The sequence below is a fragment of the Ascaphus truei genome, unplaced genomic scaffold, assembly GCF_040206685.1.
Source record: "Ascaphus truei isolate aAscTru1 unplaced genomic scaffold, aAscTru1.hap1 HAP1_SCAFFOLD_320, whole genome shotgun sequence".
NCBI lineage: Eukaryota > Metazoa > Chordata > Amphibia > Anura > Ascaphidae > Ascaphus > Ascaphus truei.
Genome location: NW_027456180.1, coordinates 77,248 through 83,254, shown reverse-complemented (window position 1 = coordinate 83,254; position 6,007 = coordinate 77,248).

Sequence of the window (6,007 nt, the reverse complement as noted above, 5' to 3'; positions counted from 1 at the left end):
GCACTTTCCCTGACACGTTATTGCGCTTTCCCTTCCCCATGACGCGTTATTGCGCTTTCCCTTCCCCTGACGCGTTATTGCACTTTCCCTTCCCCTGACACGTTATTGCGCTTTCCCTTCCCCTGACACGTTATTGCGCTTTCCCTTCCCCTGACACGTTATTGCGCTTTCCCTTACCCTGACACGTTATTGCGCTTTCCCTTCCCCTGACACGTTATTGCGCTTTCACTTCCCCTGACATGTTATTGCACTTTCCCTTCCCCTGACACGTTATTGCACTTTCCCCTGACACGTTATTGCACTTTCCCTTCCCCTGACACGTTATTGCGCTTTCCCTTCCCCTGACACGTTATTGCGCTTTCCCTTCCCCTGACACGTTATTGCACTTTCCCTTCCCCTGACACGTTATTGCACTTTCCCTTCCCCTGACACGTTATTGCGCTTTCCCTTCCCCTGACACGTTATTGCACTTTCCCTTCCCCTGACGCGTTATTGCGCTTTCCCTTCCCCTGACACGTTATTGCACTTTCCCTTCCCCTGACATGTTATTGCGCTTTCCATTCCCCTGACACGTTATTGCGCTTTCCCTTCCCCTGACACGTTATTGCGCTTTCCCTTCCCCTGACACGTTATTGCCCTTTCCCTTCCCCTGACACGTTATTGCGCTTTCCCTTCCCCTGACACGTTATTGCGCTTTCCCTTCCCCTGACACGTTATTGCACTTTCCCTTCCCCTGACACGTTATTGCACTTTCCCTTCCCCTGACACGTTATTGCGCTTTCCCTTCCCCTGACACGTTATTGCGCTTTCCCTTCCCCTGACACGTTATTGCACTTTCCCTTCCCCTGACACGTTATTGCACTTTCCCTTCCCCTGACACGTTATTGCACTTTCCCATCCCCTGACACGTTATTGCACTTTCCCTTCCCCTAACACGTTATTGCACTTTCCCTTTCCCTGACACGTTATTGCACTTTCCCTGACACGTTATTGCACTTTCCCATCCCCTGACACGTTATTGCACTTTCCCTTCCCCTGACACGTTATTGCACTTTCCCTTCCCCTGACACGTTATTGCGCTTTCCCTTCCTCTGACACGTTATTGCACTTTCCCATCCCCTGACACGTTATTGCACTTTCCCTTCCCCTGACACGTTATTGCACTTTCCCTTTCCCTGACACATTATTGCACTTTCCCTGACACGTTATTGCACTTTCCCATCCCCTGACACGTTATTGCACTTTCCCTTCCCCTGACACGTTATTGCACTTTCCCTTCCCCTGACACGTTATTGCACTTTCGTTCACCTGACACCTTATTGCGCTTTCCCTTCCCCTGACACGTTATTGCACTTTCCCTTCCCCTGACACGTTATTGCGCTTTCCCTTCCCCTGACACGTTATTGCGCTTTCCCTTCCCCTGACACGTTATTGCGCTTTCCCTTCCCCTGACACGTTATTGCGCTTTCCCTTCCCCTGACACGTTATTGCGCTTTCCCTTCCCCTGACACGTTATTGCACTTTCCCTTCCCCTGACACGTTATTGCGCTTTCCCTTCCCCTGACACGTTATTGCGCTTTCCCTTCCCCTGACACGTTATTGCGCTTTCCCTTCCCCTGACACGTTATTGCACTTTCCCTTCCCCTGACACGTTATTGCACTTTCCCTTCCCCTGACACGTTATTGCGCTTTCCCTTCCCCTGACACGTTATTGCGCTTTCCCTTTCCCTGACACGTTATTGCGCTTTCCCTGACACGTTATTGCACTTTCCCATCCCCTGACACGTTATTGCACTTTCCCTTCCCGACACGTTATTGCACTTTCCCTTTCCCTGACACGTTATTGCGCTTTCCCTGACACGTTATTGCACTTTCCCATCCCCTGACACGTTATTGCACTTTCCCTTCCCCTGACACGTTATTGCACTTTCCCTTCCCCTGACACGTTATTGCACTTTCCCTTCCCCTGACACGTTATTGCACTTTCCCTTCCCCAGACACGTTATTGCACTTTCCCTTCCCCTGACACGTTATTGCGCTTTCCCTTCCCCTGACACCTTATTGCACATTCCCTTCCCCTGACACGTTATTGCGCTTTCCCTTCCCCTGACACGTTATTGCGCTTTCCCTTCCCCTGACACGTTATTGCGCTTTCCCTTCCCCTGACACGTTATTGCGCTTTCCCTTCCCCTGACACGTTATTGCGCTTTCCCTTCCCCTGACACGTTATTGCGCTTTCCCTTCCCCTGACAAGTTATTGCGCTTTCCCTTCCCCTGACACGTTATTGCGCTTTCCCTTCCCCTGACACGTTATTGCGCTTTCCCTTCCCCTGACACGTTATTGCGCTTTCCCTTCCCCTGACACGTTATTGCGCTTTCCCTTCCCCTGACACGTTATTGCACTTTCCCTTCCCCTGACACATTATTGCACTTTCCCTTCCCCTGACACGTTATTGCGCTTTCCCTTCCCCTGACACATTATTGCGCTTTCCCTGACACGTTATTGCACTTTCCCATCCCCTGACACGTTATTGCACTATCCCTTCCCCTGACACGTTATTGCACTTTCCCTTTCCCTGACACATTATTGCACTTTCCCTGACACGTTATTGCACTTTCCCATCCCCTGACACGTTATTGCACTTTCCCTTCCCCTGACACGTTATTGCACTTTCCCTTCCCCTGACACGTTATTGCACTTTCCCTTCCCCTGACACGTTATTGCGCTTTCCCTGACACGTTATTGCACTTTCCCATCCCCTGACACGTTATTGCACTTTCCCTTCCCCTGACACGTTATTGCACTTTCCCTTCCCCTGACACGTTATTGCACTTTCCCTTCCCCTGACACGTTATTGCACTTTCCCTTCCCCTGACACGTTATTGCGCTTTCCCTTCCCCTGACACCTTATTGCACATTCCCTTCCCCTGACACGTTATTGCGCTTTCCCTTCCCCTGACACGTTATTGCGCTTTCCCTTCCCCTGACACGTTATTGCGCTTTCCCTTCCCCTGACACGTTATTGCGCTTTCCCTTCCCCTGACACGTTATTGCGCTTTCCCTTCCCCTGACACGTTATTGCGCTTTCCCTTCCCCTGACACGTTATTGCGCTTTCCCTTCCCCTGACACGTTATTGCGCTTTCCCTTCCCCTGACACGTTATTGCGCTTTCCCTTCCCCTGACACGTTATTGCACTTTCCCTTCCCCTGACACGTTATTGCGCTTTCCCTTCCACTGACACGTTATTGCGCTTTCCCTTCCCCTGACACGTTATTGCACTTTCCCTTCCCCTGACACGTTATTGCACTTTCCCTTCCCCTGACATGTTATTGCGCTTTCCCTTCCCCTGACACGTTATTGCGCTTTCCCTTCCCCTGACACGTTATTGCGCTTTCCCTGACACGTTATTGCACTTTCCCATCCCCTGACACGTTATTGCACTTTCCCTTCCCCTGACACGTTATTGCACTTTCCCTTTCCCTGACACGTTATTGCACTTTCCCTGACACGTTATTGCACTTTCCCATCCCCTGACACGTTATTGCACTTTCCCTTCCCCTGACACGTTATTGCTCTTTCCCTTCCCCTGACACGTTATTGCACTTTCCCTTCCCCTGACACGTTATTGCGCTTTCCCTTCCCCTGACACCTTATTGCGCTTTCCCTTCCCCTGACACGTTATTGCGCTTTCCCTTCCCCTGACACGTTATTGCGCTTTCCCTTCCCCTGACACGTTATTGCACTTTCCCTTCTCCTGACACGTTATTGCACTTAGACCTTCCACTGACACGTTATTGCACTTTCCCTTTCCCCTGACACGTTATTGCACTTTCCCTCCCCTGACACGTTATTGCACTTTCGTTCACCTGACACCTTATTGCGCTTTCCCTTCCCCTGACACGTTATTGCACTTTCCCTTCCCCTGACACGTTATTGCGCTTTCCCTTCCCCTGACACGTTATTGCGCTTTCCCTTCCCCTGACACGTTATTGCGCTTTCCCTTCCCCTGACACGTTATTGCGCTTTCCCTTCCCCTGACACGTTATTGCGCTTTCCCTTCCCCTGACACGTTATTGCACTTTCCCTTCCCCTGACACGTTATTGCGCTTTCCCTTCCCCTGACACGTTATTGCACTTTCCCTTCCCCTGACACGTTATTGCACTTTCCCTTCCCCTGACACGTTATTGCGCTTTCCCTTCCCCTGACACCTTATTGCACATTCCCTTCCCCTGACACGTTATTGCGCTTTCCCTTCCCCTGACACGTTATTGCGCTTTCCCTTCCCCTGACACGTTATTGCGCTTTCCCTTCCCCTGACACGTTATTGCGCTTTCCCTTCCCCTGACACGTTATTGCGCTTTCCCTTCCCCTGACACGTTATTGCGCTTTCCCTTCCCCTGACAAGTTATTGCGCTTTCCCTTCCCCTGACACGTTATTGCGCTTTCCCTTCCCCTGACACGTTATTGCACTTTCCCTTCCCCTGACACGTTATTGCGCTTTCCCTTCCCCTGACACGTTATTGCGCTTTCCCTTCCCCTGACACGTTATTGCACTTTCCCTTCCCCTGACACATTATTGCGCTTTCCCTTCCCCTGACACGTTATTGCGCTTTCCCTTCCCCTGACACGTTATTGCGCTTTCCCTTCCCCTGACACATTATTGCGCTTTCCCTGACACGTTATTGCACTTTCCCATCCCCTGACACGTTATTGCACTTTCCCTTCCCCTGACACGTTATTGCACTTTCCCTTTCCCTGACACGTTATTGCACTTTCCCTGACACGTTATTGCACTTTCCCATCCCCTGACACGTTATTGCACTTTCCCTTCCCCTGACACGTTATTGCACTTTCCCTTCCCCTGACACGTTATTGCACTTTCCCTTCCCCTGACACGTTATTGCGCTTTCCCTGACACGTTATTGCACTTTCCCATCCCCTGACACGTTATTGCACTTTCCCTTCCCCTGACACGTTATTGCACTTTCCCTTCCCCTGACACGTTATTGCACTTTCCCTTCCCCTGACACGTTATTGCACTTTCCCTTCCCCTGACACGTTATTGCGCTTTCCCTTCCCCTGACACCTTATTGCACATTCCCTTCCCCTGACACGTTATTGCGCTTTCCCTTCCCCTGACACGTTATTGCGCTTTCCCTTCCCCTGACACGTTATTGCGCTTTCCCTTCCCCTGACACGTTATTGCGCTTTCCCTTCCCCTGACACGTTATTGCGCTTTCCCTTCCCCTGACACGTTATTGCGCTTTCCCTTCCCCTGACACGTTATTGCGCTTTCCCTTCCCCTGACACGTTATTGCGCTTTCCCTTCCCCTGACACGTTATTGCGCTTTCCCTTCCCCTGACACGTTATTGCACTTTCCCTTCCCCTGACACGTTATTGCGCTTTCCCTTCCCCTGACACGTTATTGCACTTTCCCTTCCCCTGACACGTTATTGCACTTTCCCTTCCCCTGACACGTTATTGCACTTTCCCTTCCCCTGACATGTTATTGCGCTTTCCCTTCCCCTGACACGTTATTGCGCTTTCCCTTCCCCTGACACGTTATTGCGCTTTCCCTGACACGTTATTGCACTTTCCCATCCCCTGACACGTTATTGCACTTTCCCTTCCCCTGACACGTTATTGCACTTTCCCTTTCCCTGACACGTTATTGCACTTTCCCTGACACGTTATTGCACTTTCCCATCCCCTGACACGTTATTGCACTTTCCCTTCCCCTGACACGTTATTGCTCTTTCCCTTCCCCTGACACGTTATTGCACTTTCCCTTCCCCTGACACGTTATTGCGCTTTCCCTTCCCCTGACACCTTATTGCGCTTTCCCTTCCCCTGACACGTTATTGCGCTTTCCCTTCCCCTGACACGTTATTGCGCTTTCCCTTCCCCTGACACGTTATTGCACTTTCCCTTCTCCTGACACGTTATTGCACTTAGACCTTCCACTGACACGTTATTGCACTTTCCCTTTCCCCTGACACGTTA